The following is a 17,405-nucleotide window of genomic DNA, read 5'->3' as shown; positions in this document are numbered from 1 at the left end:
GTCTTGTCCGCCTGCGAGATAGACAATGAATTTGAAACAGGAAACAGTGATATAGGCATAAAGTAAAGGCTTACTTGTACATCACACTAAATGACAGTACTATTAACTATTCACCTTGAGGCTTGGGACAGACCCTTAAAGTTTTCTGGCTCCTCCGAATCTGTAATCCTATAGTATGGTCAAAGGGGAGCTTTGAATTGTTGCTTGTACTTCTCTATGAGCTACTGCTTCTTCTGAAGAAAGATGCCATAGTCCCCCTGGTGTTGAGAAAGCTTTCTGCTTCATTGCTTCCTCCAGAGAACTGAAAATATCCTGAAGCAAAACTGTGCACTGGTCTAGAGACTGTCTTTCATTTTGCTTACAGACATCATCTAAATTGCTTCTAGCTGAATCTCTGGAGTGATTAAAGAAAAATTATTTTATATCATTATACAATAATCAAAAAGACTAAAGAAAAAAAGTAATACATAAGAGATACAAAAAGATCACATAAGGGCCGGCTAGGTGGTGCAGTGGATAGAGCACCAGCCCTGGAGTCAGGAGGACCTGAGTTCAAATCCGGCCTCAGATACTTAACAATTACCTAGCTGTGTGGCCTTGGACAAGCCACTTAACCCTATTTGCCTTACAAAAAAAAAACTTAAAAAAGATCACAATTTTGAATTCAAAAGGACTTCAGGGGTCATTTAATCTACCCCATGCTCTATGTCACCCAAGCTATTTGTTCAACCTTTCCTTGTAAAAATCTAATGAATTACTTTTAAGTAATTTTAATTGTTAGCATATTTTCCTTCAGAAAATTTCCCTTAAGAAAATGTCAGATTGTGGTATATGATTGTGACAAACTATTGCTGTAATGATGAGATCAGTGATCTTAGAAAACTATGGAAAAACTGCCATGAAAGAATGACGACCAAAGGAACAGAACCAAGAGAACATAATAAATATATATATATATATATATATATATATATATATATATATAGTAACTGCAATATTATTTTAAGAATGAATTTGAGCAAAATAATCATTTCAACTATTAGATATACACAAATTAAAAATAAAGAACATATAAAGGAAAGCATCTGCATCCATAGAAAGAACTGCTAAAAAGAAGTATGTATAGAAAAATTTTACATACCTATATCGATTTGTGTCTAATGGAAGCCATCTCTTAGGCAGCAGGGAAAAGGAAGATAATAAGGGAAAAATGAGAATTTTGCAGTTTCCTGGGCAATCATCTTTTTCATCTTTTTTCATTATGCTATATTATAGAAATTTTTTTATTTCATAAATGAAAAATAAAATAAATTTTAAGAAATAAAATTCCAGGTGCCCCTTAGAACCAAAACCTGTTGTCTCTATGCTTGTGTAGAGGCAAATCTGTCCTCTCATCCATTAACCTGAAATGAACTTTTATCGGATTTTTCAATATATAAAGAATATGCGTGTCTTTATCCAAATTCCCAGAAAACCTTTCTCACTACCCTTTTGTAGACCAAAAGCCTCAAGTGGACTGTTCATATATAACTTTTAAATACTCAAGACTTTAAAATAATGTACTGGATAATCATATTATGCTAGATCTGCCAAGCGTGCAAAAATTCCAGGTCTTTTGGTTAATGGTAGCAGTGAAAATGAGGTATCAGGATCATAATACAGATATCTAAGTTTTCAAATTTAATAGAAGTAGATTTCAAGACAAGGTCAGAAAATAATAGAGGTACTTTCAAAGCTGTTTGAAATTTCTAGTTCATATCCTCGAAAGAGTCTTTGATGAAGACTTGAAGGGCTTCTGTTTTACAGATGATGAGTATGTCTAAGAGTTCTTGAATGGTTTCCCTGGGGAAGTGTACCTCCTGTCCCATCATCTCTTATAGAGTGTAAGGGCCACTTGAACTGCTGAGCTAGTGCCAAGACTGAGTTTGCCATCCACTGGTGATGTTCTCTACATATGTCAGTACCAGGTTTCCTTAGACCTATAGAGGGAAGACAAATGGAGCAATCAGGAGAATGGCAGAACAGTCTAGGTTAGGACTGAGGCTTTATATTTATTCTTGGGGGGGCAGTTCATTTTGCTTCTCAGAAAGTGATTTTCCTGATAGAACAGGAAGCAACAAGAATGCTAGGAATCAAGTAAAAGAAAGATGTTTTGGTACAAAAACTCTGACAAATGTGGGATCTGGTGCAGAAGATTCATTGCCTTTGTCCTTGGTTGTACTAGAATTTCTACTTTAATCTAATGTATCCTACAAGTACCCTGAGGAGACATGGGACATACTCATGAGAAGGAGACTCATGAGGCCCATTGACCGTGTCTCCAGAGGGTCTTGTTTTTAGTGTCACTGGAGATGTAATTGCAGAAGTTTCAAGCACTTTCCACAAAGTCACCATCATGTTCATCATCATGAAGTTTCCCAAGCTTTTTGAGGCAAAGGTGGGGCAGAGATGAAATATTTCCTTTTTAGAAAGAACTTCTGGATACATTCTCTGGCATCTTCACTGGTACCTAAAGATAGGAAAGGAGGAAGAATATAGCATATAGTGAAAGTTGGCCTGAATATAGTCCCTCAAATTATGTGCTGTCTAAAACATTTGATTCATTCTTGATGTCATTTTTCTCTTTCAGAAAGGACAAACAAAAAGAGAAACATATAGCCTTTATATTATATATTTTTATATATCTATAATATATAGTATGTGTGTACTATATATAAACACATATGTAATGTAAATGCACTCACACATGTACAAAAATGCACACAGGTATGTTCAAATACACACATATATCTAGAATTATCAGCCCTTTCTGCTGACCTTCCACCCCAACCCAAACCTCCCTATCTGACATTTTAATATTCACACTTTGGAGGCATTTCAAACTCAACATGCCTGTAAAAGAATTCGTTAGACTTCCTGATTGCCTCTCAAAGAGGCATCAGATTCACATCTATTCCTTTGCCTTTTACCCCACATACATTTTCATTTCTCTAACCCCACTTATCCTAGCTTCGCACCACCTCTTTCTGTCAGTGGCCTCTCTATTCATAAAGCCCCCAACAAACCTAGTTCTTACCGTCTCTTTCCCCTGCTCACTAGTCCCTAGTGGTGCCCGATTGCTTCCAGGTCCAAGTACAAATCCCTCTAAGGACCAATTGAAGCTTTTCACAACCTGCTTCCAATCTTTCTTTCCAGTTCATTATAGAATCCTTCCCATCCTGCATTACATTGTCCAATCAAAGTGACTTTGTAATATCCCAGATTTGGTACTTCCTGATTGCCTTTCAAAGACACCATTCTCTTTCTCATCAGATTCACATCAATTCCTTCTCCTCCACCCCACATATATTTTCATTTCTCTAGCCCCTCTTATCCTCCCTTCACACCACCTCTTTCTGTCAGTGGCTTCTCTATTCACATAGCCACCAACACACCTTTGCGCAGCATTACCTCTCTGCTCACCTCTGTATCAATGAACACGTTGCTAATTTTCAGTCTTAGCTGAAAGACCACCTCCTAGGTGAGCCCTTTCCTGAACCCCCAATTTGTAGGGCCTCCCTTCCTCCACCATGTATTCACTTTGTATATTCCTTGTAGGCAGGAACTACATCACTTTTGCTTTGTTACACTAATGCTAAGGCTGACAGCTAATAGGCACTTAATAAATACATGATTAACTCATTTGCTGAAGCTGATGCCTCAATCAGCTTCTTTGCTACTTTCCTACAATTGCTAAGTAAACCCTCATGTTGTCTTGAGGTTTCATTTTGTCTCCTCTTACCCAGTAATCATGTCTTTCTTTTCTCTGGGATTTTTTTGGTATTAATTCGAGAATAACATAACATAATAGTACAGAAAGGGAACATCCTTGCATTATGTCTTATACTTATTTATTGTAAAAGTGTAAAAATATTTCCTTGTTAAAAATAATACTAGTTTTTTGTTTGATATCTTTGTATTCATATATTTCCAGAGAGAGATAACCATTTACTTAAATATAAATATTATACACATGTTTCATAGTGAAATATGACCTTTCTATATATAGAGTAAAGGTGTGTGTGTGTGTGTGTGTGTGTGTGTGTGTATTTGTGTATGTTTTTAAACAAAGATACTTTTCTGTAACTGCAGCTAATAACCTTGTGGTTTGGAATCAGTTTCTATTTGATATAATTAGTTATATTATTTATTAGCCTAATTCTGAATTCTCACATTTTGGATAGAAGTTTAATTTTTCCAAAATCAATAATATTTTCAGTGATAGTGCAGTTTCTATATCATTCCATGTGTATTTTATCAATGCAAAAACTATGTGTCTATAATTCACTGTCTTTGTTCTTCCCTAACTTATGTATTAGAGCAATAATTTCATCACAAAAAGCATTTGGCAATTCTTCATTCTATATCAGTTAATATTTGGGGGGGAGGGGTTAGCTGATTTGGCTTTTTCCTTATAGTTTTATGGTGGCGTTTTTTCCATTTAACATTATGCACTAGATTTATTGTCAAACAGCACAACAAACGTCCTGGTCAGTGGGGCTGGAGAAGGATCTTTGGAGCTATGATGAGAGGAGGGAGGGGCTGCTTGTAAACACCTATGCTAATAGCAGCTGCTGGGGCAGTGGGTGTACACCCTTCACCCTGGGATGGACCACAGTGCTTGGAAAGCATATGGTTTGCGTATCCCCTGTTGTTTGTATCCAACAAGGTCACTCTCCTCCCAGCCAGGTGACTGTTCCCTGATCAAGGATCACCTGCTACTGAGAGCTGAGGAGGGGTATCTCAGCCCTGGGACTCAACTACAGGGATTCACCAGTTGCAAAATAACACTTTTAAAACATTCTGATAAATTCGAATTTTGACTGTCATTCATTATGTTTTGTGGCTTCTGATCTTCTTCTTTCTCCTTGTTTTTCTTTCTGTTTTTCTCCCCAACAGAAAAAAAGAAAAGGAAAAAACCCAGATAGACACAGATTTTTGAAAGGAAAAAAAGATTGGTTTCACTCCTCTTGAAAGAAAAGCAACAGCTCCAGCTCTCAACTGGACCCTCTCTGTGAAGGTCTCAGGAAAAACACCTCGGCTTCTCTTCAGCAAATTATGCTGCTTCCAGTCACTCCCCTTTACACCCATCAGCCAGGACCAGCCTTCATCCTGCTCCTCTGGACTCTCAAACAGAATCCCCAGCACCACATCGCCAGCCTTCAGCTGTAGTTCATCACTGTCAGTGACTGTGTAGTCATGCTGGGCCTGGACCTTGAACATGAATCCCGGGGGCCAGTTAGACCCCTTAGAGGGAGGCCTACCCTCCACAGTTCCATTCACAGTGGCTGGGAAGGTCTCAACCACCACAGCAGGTAGGGAAATAGAGCCCCCCCCCCTTATTTGCCACCGTCTCATTGGCTCCTTGAGCTATTGCCACTGGTTTCATCCTTCCCACCTCTGTCACATCTCCTGGGTCTGAGGGGATGGTCACACTGACCTTGCAGACAAAATTGGTATCACACAAACTGATAATGTGTTCCTGGTTGATGTCCTCAGATGGAGTGTGCTTGGGAGGTGATGGGACTGGTGGAACTTTTCAAAGTTGAGATGTGACTTGGGGATGGCAGCCCTGGGAGTGTCTAGGCTGACTGCCTCAGACTCCTGGATGATTTTGACCTCAGGGGTAATTATGATGAAGATAATGATATTTTATTTGTTCTTCATTCTCAAAGAAGTCCATGACATCAGGGGTGATGCCATGACAAACAAGTGAAATGGATTTGAGTGAGGGGGAGTTGGACTGGCTAAAGTCACCAACCTCACTTTCTCCTCCAGAGCCATCTAGATCCATGGTCAGATAGGAATCGGGCAACTGGAAATGCCCTGGAGGAGAAGCAATCAGGATTAAGTGACTTGTCCAAGGTCACACAGCTAATAAGAGTCAGTTCTCTGATGTGGGATTTGAACTCTGATCCTTCGCACCCCAAGTTCTCTATCCAGTGAGGTGGTGGTGAGGGGCTCTTGTTCCCTTTTGTGGGGACATTGTCACTTGGTTAGGCCTTAACAGCAAGTGTGTTGATTCCAACGCTGCTTGCCCAGGCTCACCAGTACATAGGCCAGTGATGCTCTGGAATGTGTTGCCATAGAAACCAAAACATCTATTCAAAAGAGATGGTAACTCTTCCTGTAAGTCAATATTCATCTCTTCAAATACCTTCTGGGCTTTAATGAGCCCCTCCTCAGCCTTGGCAATTCTAGCTTCATCCTTTTTGGCAGTCAAAAGAGACTCCTAATGGTGGTGGGCCCTGTCATAATCCACCAACGTTCTCCCACACTTAAAGATTTGAGATTTGATATCAGGAAATCGGCCTAGGTAAGTGTTCATGGTCAGAAGTGCCTGGTCTATGAGTTTGTGATGGTGATGCATCCAAAGCAAGTCATTGTTTTCTGCTATTTTGTTTGCTTCCTCTCTACTGGACCAGTCTGGTTCATCCATCTCTTGCCCACTCTCTGAAGCCTCTTTTTTTGGCTTTTTTGAAAGGATGTTGGGTTACGTGACTTGCCCAAGGTCACACAGCTAGTTAAACATTAAGTGTCTGAGGCAAAATTTGAACTCAGGTCCTTCTGACTCCACGGTTGGTGCACTATCCATGGCACCACCTTGCTGCCCACTCCAAAAACTTCTTAGAGGCTTCATACATTATTTTGATAGAAGCCAGGTAGGTAGAGAGATCTTTTTGCAGCCTGGTCCCTTCCATCTGTTGTTTGTTGAAGTCCTGGGCACACTGCTCAAACTGCTCATCCTTAGTCTCATCTGCCTTCCCCAACTTCTGTAGGATCTTTTCCTGTGCATGGGGGAGTTTCTTCTGTCCATTATTGACTAGTTTCCCTCCCTTCGTGCCTTGCTCAACAATGATGTCCTCCTGCCTTTCTTTTCTTTCTCCTGCCACTAGTTTAATTGCCAATTAAATCTAGGTAGGTGTATTTATGCCCAGGAGGTGGGGGGCACCAAAGCAGCAGGCAAAAGTCTACATAGAGCTCTGAGGCTCTGATACCATCACAGAGTCCAAGAGGGAGAGAAAGAGGATGAGGTCTCGGTTAAATTCTGAGAGTAATTTTTCACTCACAGGTACTAACTACACCTTTAATGAGATCAATATCTATCTAAACAAGTATTTTTTATTTAGTAGTTCCTCAAGAGCCCAAAATGGTTATAACTGTGAACTTTGTTCATGTTTTTAAATCTCCATTTAGTGACCTTGGGTCCATCTTATAAATCTGACAATTTTCTGTGGAAATTTACTATCTACTTTGCTAAATATTCCCTGCCTTCCCCCCACAACTTGGCTTTCCCTAATTTTGTATCTAGATAAGTAGCCATATCCTTCCTTCTTTATTATCAAAAGGCATAATCAGGTGGACCTTTCTTTATCCTCCAGTGGGAGATTGGAACCCAGTGGGGGGGGGGGGGCATTCAGGGAGGTGGAGGGAGGGAAGTAAAATCCCTGAAGAACACTATAAAAATACTGTTTAAATCCCCAGGGCAGCACTTGTCAAACATGACTCCTCTCCACTCTTAGCTGATGGTCAGGCTTTAGCTCTTCTTTCCCATAAATATTGTTGTTTACTTCCCTGAGTGGGAACCTTCCCCAACCACAGTGATGCCTATTCTCTCTTGTTTGTGGTACCAACCAATGGACCTTATTCACATGCCCTATTAAACTCTGTTAGTGATAAATGTCAATGTATGGCTAATAAAGCTTCTTACAATGTCATCTCCTACCAGAATCTAACCAAAATTTATGACCTGGGCCACTGATACCTCCCTGTACCTTATAAACCATTGACCATATTTGCAGCTGAATTTCCTGACAGCTGCACCTGCATGGATGGAGTGGGGTACGATGGCTCCACTGCCATTCTCTATCTTCCCTAGAGAAAAATAGGCTCTGGGTCATTGAATCTCATATGTAGGAATAAGTGAATTCCTTCCCTCTTAGATTATTGACCAAGACTGGGCAGTTAGGTAGTGCAGAGGATAGTGCAGCAGGTCAGGAAGCTTCATCTGTGTGACCCTGGGCAAGTCACTTAACCTTATTTTCTTCAGTTTCCTCATCTGTAAAATAAGCTAAAGAAGGAAATGACAAACTGCTCCACTATCTATGCCAAGAAAAAACCCACAATGGGGTCATAAAGAATCAAACATGATTGAATAACCTAGACATTTTCTGTAATTATATTTTTCAAAATACTCATTCATATATGATAATTCATATGTGTGTGAATTTGCCTCTCTTCCCTGAAGAGAAGAAAAGCTGAGCATTTGAATTTCATGTCCCTAAAACAAGGAACTCTTTTGTTATTTCTAGGTCAATAAATATTGAACCATAGCTGGGAATAGCATCCTTGTGGCTCCACATCTATTGGGAGGACCTTTGGTCTTCACCAAAGAATACAAGAGCCGAAGACATCCCTGCTATTATGTACCTGACCAGGGTAGGGCCAGGACACATAGTCTGACACCTCTGCCCTATAAAAGGAAATTCCTCTTGTTGTGACTAATGCAAGGTTTGTACATCTAGTAAACTACTTGGTCAATTGCATTTTCTGTGATTATATATCTTTTTAAATTCTCTAGCTTATTTATCATAATTTTGGTTTTTATATATTCTATATATCTTGGGTATTTTTTACCTATACCACTTTTAAACAATCTCAGTTTTGCTGTATATAACTATGTTTGACTTGTACTATTAGTTCTTTTTATTCATTTGTTTGTTATGATTTCATCTATGTATTTTGTAACAAAGGTGATTTTCTTTTCCCAACTCTTTGTAATAAATCACTTTTCCTAAAGATTGAACTATGTGTTAGTTTTTAAAACCCTAACTCTTTAGGGGCAGCTAGGTGATGTAGTGGATAAAGCACTGGCCCTGGAGTCAGGAGTACCTAGGTTCAAATCCAGTCTCAGACACTTACTAATTACCTAGCTGTGTGGCCTTGGGCATGCCACTTAACCCCGTTTGCCTTGCAAAAAAAAACCCTAAAAAAATCTAACTCTTTAAAATAATTTCTATATTTGGATTTTTATTATATTTGTTCTAATTATCTAGACTTCCTTATTTGTATTCATTTAGTTTTTTACTGTCTAATTTTTAATTGTAAACTCAATTCATTAATGTCTTTATATTTTGTTAATATTTAATTGAAAGGATATTTTTTTTCTCTGAGGACTACGTGAATCCCAGAAATTTTGGTATATTTTTCATTATTATTTTCTTTTACATAGCTGTTTTTATTTATTTAAGCTTTTAAATAGTTATTAACTGTTACTATTATTTATTCTATCATCTGTTCATATTTAAAGATATCATTATTGGTTTATATCTATTACTTATTTATGTTCTCTATATTAATTACTATTTTATTACATCATAGTCATCCCAAACTGAGACTTGGCTGTCTGAATAAAAAAACAAACACCACCAGATTAGTTCCCTGAAACAGCAAGAGGCAAACCTTGGGAGCAGTCAGGTAGGGAGACCACCTCTACTTCAACCATAGGAATTTACATCACCCATACAAATATGGGGAGTTGAATGATTGAGCACAGAAAGAGAGGGCGCCTCTGCTGATGAGGGACACCAGGCCCAGTTGTGCAGGCCAGATGTGGTCTGGGTCAGGAGGGGACTAACACAACCCTGTTGAGTACAGAGATAATGGTACCAGGTGCTAGGGCACCAGTCTCACTTTTTCCTCCAGAAGCATCTGGGTTCAGTGGCCAGATATGAATCAGGACAACTGGAGATGGCCCTGGATTTGAGACCAACAGGGTTAAGTGACATGCTCAAGGTCACACAGCTAGTAAGTGTCAAAATGTCTGAGGCCACATTTAAACTCCTATGCCCCTGACTCCAAGTGCTCTATCTACTGTGCTAACTAGTTGCATATGTGTGTGCGTGTACAATATACATATATACATATATGTATAGTATGTATGTAGATATGTCTATGTGTGAGTGTACAGATATATATATATATATATATTTATATAGTATGGGTGTAGATATGTCTATGTATGGACTTGTGTGTGTATATATATGTATATAGTATGTGTATAGATATGTCTATGTGTGGATGTGTGCATATGTGAATATAAGTATATTTCCATGATTAAACGGGGGGGGGGGGATAAGGAGGGTAATGAGTTAGAGGGTTACGGAATAGGATAAGAGGAAATGTAAAAAAGTGGATAGATTAATGGGAGGAATGTATAAAAGGAGGGAGTCCATCTCCCTTTGATGACATTATCAAAGTAATCTTCTGAAAGTACAAATCAAATTGTATCATTCCTGCCCCTAGCCCAAACACAGTAAATTTCAGTGCCTCCCTATCTTCTCAAGATTAGATGGAAAATATTCTTTTTGGCATTCAGAACTGTCCAGACTGAAGCTAGACATTCCTATCCTTTCTTACATTTTGTAGCTTTTCATGTTCTCTGTGATCCAATGAAAAACATCCTTAGGACATCTCAAACACAGCACTCCATTTTCTAACTATGACATTTTCTCTCTCTCTCTCTCTCTCTGTCCCTATGATCTGGGATACTCTCCATCCTTACCTAGGCTTCCTTGTTTCTCTGGCTTTCTTCAAATCCCCAATAAAATTTCACCTTTCATGCACAAAAAAATTCTGAATCACCCTTAAATTTGAAATTTTCTCCCTATTGACTCCCCCCCCATTTATCCTATATATAGCTGGTTTGTACATTCTTGTTTGCATGTCTTCTCCCTTATTAGAGTGTAAACTCCTTGAAGGCAGGGGGTGTACCGTGATTTCGTTACCTCTAGCCACTTAGCACAATGGCCAGCAAAGAGTAGGTGCTTAATAAATGTTTATTGACTGATTGACTCTCCTCACTAAGGCCAGCCCTTTTGGAGAAAAAAAATGTAATTCAAATAAAACTAATTCTATATTTTCCTTGTCAGATAGATAGATAATAGAAGATAAAGAGATAGATTCATACATGATAGATAAATGGAGCCTGACAATCATTTTTTCAAACTTATTTGTCTTTATAATGTTGTTTTTATGTCATTCTGTTTCTTTTCATTTTCTTCACATTAGTTTATATATATATATATATATATATATATATATATATCTTCTTAGATTTCTCTGAATTCATCTCCATCATTTCTTAAAATGTATTATTCCATCACATTCATATATCATAATTTGTGTTCAGCCATTCCTCAATTCATAGGCATCCTCTCAGTTTCAAATTCTTTTCCATCACAAAAAGAACTGCTATAAATATTTTTGTATGTATAGATTCCCAGAATCCCTTCAAGACTCAACTTCATTGTCATATCCCAAATGAAGACTTTCTCCCATCCATGTATCACCAACTCAGTTTTTAAAGCCTTTCTTTTTATCAATACTTTGAATTTATTTTGTATATATTTGTATCTGTTTATATATTATCCCAACCACAGTAAAATCCAATACCAGTGAGACAGTTTGTATTTTGTATTTGTATCCCTATAACCTAGAATAGAGTCCAATTAATTGACCCTTAATAATGATTTTTATTAAATTGAAAAATTAAAGAAATGTAGAACCAGTGAGTCAAAAGGCTCAATCAACAAATAGTCTAATCTTGTTTCTGTTTCTCTAAATCTAACACAGGCACTCCACATTGGATAGGACCTGTCGACCTATGAGCACCTCACAAAAGAGTACAAAGAGAACAGGTAGTAGAATAGGGTAGTGGCTAACTTATCCTCAGATATGATGTCAACAACTTATGCTAACATAGGTTTTCTTGCAGCAATTTTTGTAAATTCAAAGCAATCTGTATGCCAAACAAGACCCTAGAATACTGAAATCTATGCATAGCAGGATTACAGGTTAGAGAGATAAGAAGAGAAACTATGTAGTAATTTAGGGAGAGAAGGAAAGTGCCCAAAGGGAGATACAGGAAACCAGATGGAGAAAATCCAGTGACCTTAAAAACCTGCCAGATGCCAACTGCTCTTTCTAACTGCATGCCAGTGTCTGGTGTGACAGAAAGGGTCAATCTACTTGGAAAATCATCCTCTGGCATATAAGTAGTGATTCAGCCAAAAACTTTTTTCCCCCTTTTTAGCAAATGAAAAGGTATGTCTTTTTCTCAAAGCAGAGTTGATTACACTTTTATGCAGAACTGCCAGCTGTCCATTAGAGGGAAGCTGATTACTTTTGAAAGAAAAAAAAAAGAAGCATTTTTCACTCACTTTCACAGAGCAAAATTATTTTTCTAAATAGTACTTTATTAAGGGTGATGAAAAGAACCACAGAGCACAAAAGGTTGGTTTGTTTCTTTTCTTTTCTTTTTTTGACAGTGAGAGTTCAAAAACCATACCAGAGATCAAAAACTGAGACCCAGGGTCCTGGCTCAGTGGACCAAAGACTTGGCAGACCATCTGTGAGAACTCAACAATATGCATATGGTGGGACCCCTATGCAGTCAGTGTGACTGTCTAAGTGACCCCAAGGTAGTGACCAAGTCACTAGCACTCAGGAGGCAACATGGAAAGTCTGTATTCAGGCCTCTTCTCTTAACACAAGAAGCTTGGGACAGTGACTCCTTAGCCAGGAGCAGAATTAAAAATGAGTTTAAAAAAAAAGGTCAGAGAAAACCCTGACCAAAAGCTACTATTGTGGTAAGGAAGACCACATCACCATCACAGAAGAGGACAGCAGGAAAAATGCTGTATGTTAAGCCCAAGAAGGGATTATTAATTGGTCTCAAATCCAAAAAGATCTCTTGGAGGAGTCCTGAAAGGATTTTAAAACGCAAATAGAAAAATTGGGAAAGAAATGCAAGAGAAATTCAGCAGGTTGGAAAGGGAAGTACTATATTTGACTAAAAAAACAACTTTAAAAATGAGCAAATGCAAAAAGAAAACAACCTTTTAAAAACAGAAATTGCCAACTGGGAAAAAAAATCCACTGAAGAAAACTCCTTTAAAAATACAAATGGGAAAATGAAAAAGCTAATACAAAAGCTAACTGAAGACGATTCCTTAAAAGCTAGAATTGGGCAAGTGCAAGCTAATGCCTCTATGAAGAAGCAAAAATTACACAAGTAAAATTTTTAAAAATGAAATAATAGAAGAAAATGTAAAATATCTCATTGGAAAAGCAACTGACCTAGATAATAGATCCAGAAGAAATAATTGGATAATTATTGGACTATCTAAACATCATAATCAATAAAGTACCTAAGCAACAACTTTCAAGAAATAATCAATGAAAATTGTCTTCTTATCCTAGAATCAGAGAGTAAAATTATTATTGAAAGAGTCCACTGATCATTTCCTGAAAGAGACTCCCAAATGAAAACTCCTAGGAATATTATAGTTAAGTTCCAGAATTATCAGGTCAGGATAAAATACTGAAGGCAGCCAAAAAAGAAACAATTCAAACACCAAGGAACTACAATCATGATTACACAAGACCTGTCAGAATCAACATTAAAGTATTGAAGGACATGAGATATGATACTACAGAGGAATTCAAAGGAGCTTGGATTACAAACAAGAATCAATTGAATAGTAAGATTGAGCATATTCTTTCAGGGGGAAAGATAGACATTCAAAGAAACAGGTGACTTTCAAATTTTCCTGATAAAAGATCGTAAATGAACAAAAATTTCAATCTTTAAATATAAGACCCAAGAGATATATAAAAAAAGGTAAACAGGGGAAAAGAAAAAGAATGTTATTCAATACATGGGAGAACTTGTAACTTGGGAGAATCATATCTATATTAGAAGGACTTAGAGGATAGAGGCATGGATTGATTTTGATGTGATTATAAAAAATAAGACTTTTTAAAAGAGGATTTTATTGGATAAATAGGAAAGGAGGAGACAACAGGGTAAATTTTATCACATGAAGAAGTACAAAGGATCTGTTTCAGTAGAGAGTAAAAGTGTAAGGGGTGGGAATTGCTTGAATCTTGGCTTTCGTCAGATTTGGCTCAAAGAGGATTAATTATATGGGCTTAGAAATTTATCTATCCCTACAGGGAATTAGGAGAAATAAAGGGGTGAATGGAAGGAGTGACTGATAGAAGGGAAGGAAGAAAGGAAGGGAAAAAAGTAAAAGAGGAAAGCAAAAAGAAAAGGAAGGAAAGCAGATATGAGGACAAATAGAGGGAGACGCTGTGCAGAAGCAAAACACTATTGAGGAAGGGTAGAGAGGTGAATGAACAGTACAAACAAAGGGGAGATGGGATAAAGGACAATAAAGAGTATAACTGTGAATATGAATAAGATGAACTTTCCCATAAAATGGAAGCAAATAGGAGAATGGATTAAATACCAGAATCCTACAATAGGTTATTGACTAGAAACACATCTGAAGCAGAGAGATTCACACAAAATAAATGTTAAAGGTTGGAACAAAATATATTACATTTCAGTTGAAGTAAGGAAAGTAAGAGTAGCAATCCTGATCTCAGACAAATAAAAAGCAAAAATAAATCTAATGAAAAGAGAAAAGGAAGGAAACTATATCTTCCTAAAAGGTACCATAAATAATTGAACAATAGCAATATAAGTATATATAAACCAGTGGCACAGCATCCAAATTCTCAAAGGAGAAGCTAAATGAATTACAGGAAGACATGGACAGCAAAATTATATTAGTGGGGGACCTCAACCTCCCTCTCTCAGAATTAGATAAATCTAATGACAAAGAAGAAAGAAGTGAAGAAGGTGAATAGAATTTTAGAAAAATTAGTTATGATAGATATCTGGAGAAAATATACCTTTGTCTGATAGGTAAATGGAAACTACACAAAAATTTACCATGTATTAAGGCATAAAAACATCATAATTAAATGCAGGAAGGCAAAAAGTTTAAATGCATCTTTTTCAGATTTTGATACAATAAAAATTACATGTAATAAAGGGTCATGGAAAGAAAAACTAAAAATTAAAAACTAAATAACCCAATTTTTAAAAATGAGTATATCAAAAAAAAATCCAGGAAATAATCAACAATTTCATCCAATACAATGAAAATGATGAGACATCATACCAAAACTTGTGGGATATTGCCGAAACAGTTATTTGGGTAAATTTTATATCTCTAAATACTTACATGAATAAATAGAGAAAGAAGATATCAATGAATTGGGTATATAAAAAAGCTAGAAATAGAATAAATCAAAAGTTCCCAATTAAATACTAAATTAGAAATTCTGAAAATCAAAGGAGAATTTAATAAGATTGAAAGTGAGAAAACTATTGAACAAATTAGTAAAACTAAGAGTTGATTTTATGGAAAAGTGGTAAAATTCTGATAAATTTTATTTAAAAAAAGAAAGAAGGAAAAGCAAACTGCCATTATCAAAAATGAAAAGGGTAAATGAACCACCCATGTGAAGGAAATTAAAGAAAAATTTCAGAGCTATTTTATGTAACTGTATGCCAATAATTCTCATAATCTAAATGAAATGATAGGATATTTACAAAAATATAAATTGCCCAGATTATCAGAAGAGGAAATAAAGTACATAACTACATTTCTGAAAAAAAAAAATTTTGAACAAGCCATCAGTGTACTCCCTAAGAAAAATCTCACTGGCCAGATGGAGATTTCCAAGTGAATTATACAAAAAATTTAAAGAACAATTAATTCCAATTCATATAACCAATTTGAAAAAAACAGACTAGGAAGGGGTTCTGCTAAATTTCTTTTATGAAGCCAATATGACACTGATAACCTAAAAAAGGAAGAGCTAAAACAAAGAAAAGTATAGAAAAATTTCCCTAATGCATGTTGATGCAAGAAGTTTAAATAAAATATTAGGTAAAGGAATATAGGAAGTCATCACTAGGATAATGCACTATGATCAGATAGAATTGATTAAATATTAGGAAAATAAAAGCATAATTGATCGTATCAATAACAAAACTAAGAGAAATCATAGGATTATTTGAAAAGATGGTGAAAAAAACTTTTGAAAAAATACAGCACACATTCCTATTAAAAAAGTACTTGAAAGTAGAGGAATGAATTTAATTTTCCTTAAAATGATAATCAGTATCTATCTAAAATCATTAGTAAGCTTTAATTTGTAATAGGATAAGCTAGAACTATTCCCAATAAGATCAGGAGTGAAACAAGGATACCTTTTATCACCACTATTATTCAATATTGTATTAGAAATGTTAGCTTTTCAGGGCAGCCAGGTGACACAGTGGATAGAGCACTGGTCTTGGAGCATTGGACCTGAATTCAAATTGGTCTCAGACACTTAATAATGACCTAGGTTGTGACCTTGGGCAAGTCACTTAACTCTATTCCCTTGCCAAAAATAATCTTAGCTTTTGCAATAAGAGAAGAAAAAGGAAATGAAGGAATCAGAATAAACAATGAGGAAACAAAATTCTCACTCTTTGTAGATGATATGATGGTATACTTAGACGATACTAAAAAATCAGCTTAAAAAACTACTTGAAAAAAATTATCAACTTTAGCAAAGTTTCAAGATATAAAATAAACCCCACATAGATTATTATTTCTATATATTATCAGCAAAACAGAGCTGCAAGAAATAGAAAACTCAATTAAAAGTTAACAATAGAAAACACAAAATTCTTGGGACTCTATTAGCCAAGACAAACTCAGGAACTATGTGAATATAATTACAAAACACTTTTCACAAAATTAAAATCAGATCTAAATAACTTGAAAAATGTCAATTGTTCATGGGGAGCCTGAGCTAACATTATCAAAATGACTATTCTACTTAAGTTAAATTACTTATTCATTGCCATACCAGTCAAATTATGAAAAAAAAATTATTTCATAGAGGTAGAAGAAATAATAACAAAATTCATCTGGAAAAGCAAAAGGTCAATAATATCAAGGGAATTAATGGGAAAAAATTGCAAAGGAAAGTGGTCTAGCTGTATCAGATCTAAATCTATATTATAAAGTGGCAGTCATCAAAACTCCCTGATATTGGCTAAGAAACAGTGGTGGATCAGGAACAAAAGAAACAGTTGTAAACCACTTTTTGAGAAACTCAAAGACCCACTATGTAACCAAAACTTCTGAGAAAACTGGAAACTAATATGGGACAAAAAAGGCATAGAGCCACCTCTCACACCCTTTACCAAGATAAGGTCACAATGAGTACAGAATTTAGACAATAAAGATGATACTATAAGTCAATTAGGAGAACAAGCAATAGTTTATCTGTCAGATCTATGGAAAGGGAGGAATTGATAACCAAAGAAGAGCTAGAGAACATTATTATAAAATACAAAATGGGTAATCTTGATTACATTAAATTAAACATTTTTGCAGAAATAAAACCAATGCAACCAAAATTAGAAAAGATATAGAAAACTGGGAAAC

At 36.2% G+C, this 17,405-nt stretch overlaps 1 pseudogene; it reads right to left on the bottom strand.

Moving 5' to 3' along the window:
- Positions 1-1,957: 1,957 nt before the first annotated feature.
- On the bottom strand, positions 1,958-7,902 carry LOC141511851 (myc box-dependent-interacting protein 1-like; annotated as a pseudogene).
- Positions 7,903-17,405: the final 9,503 nt, after the last annotated feature.

Source organism: Macrotis lagotis, chromosome 2, assembly GCF_037893015.1.
Source record: "Macrotis lagotis isolate mMagLag1 chromosome 2, bilby.v1.9.chrom.fasta, whole genome shotgun sequence".
NCBI classification, from domain to species: Eukaryota; Metazoa; Chordata; class Mammalia; order Peramelemorphia; family Peramelidae; genus Macrotis; species Macrotis lagotis.
This window is presented reverse-complemented; position numbering and strand designations above follow the sequence as displayed.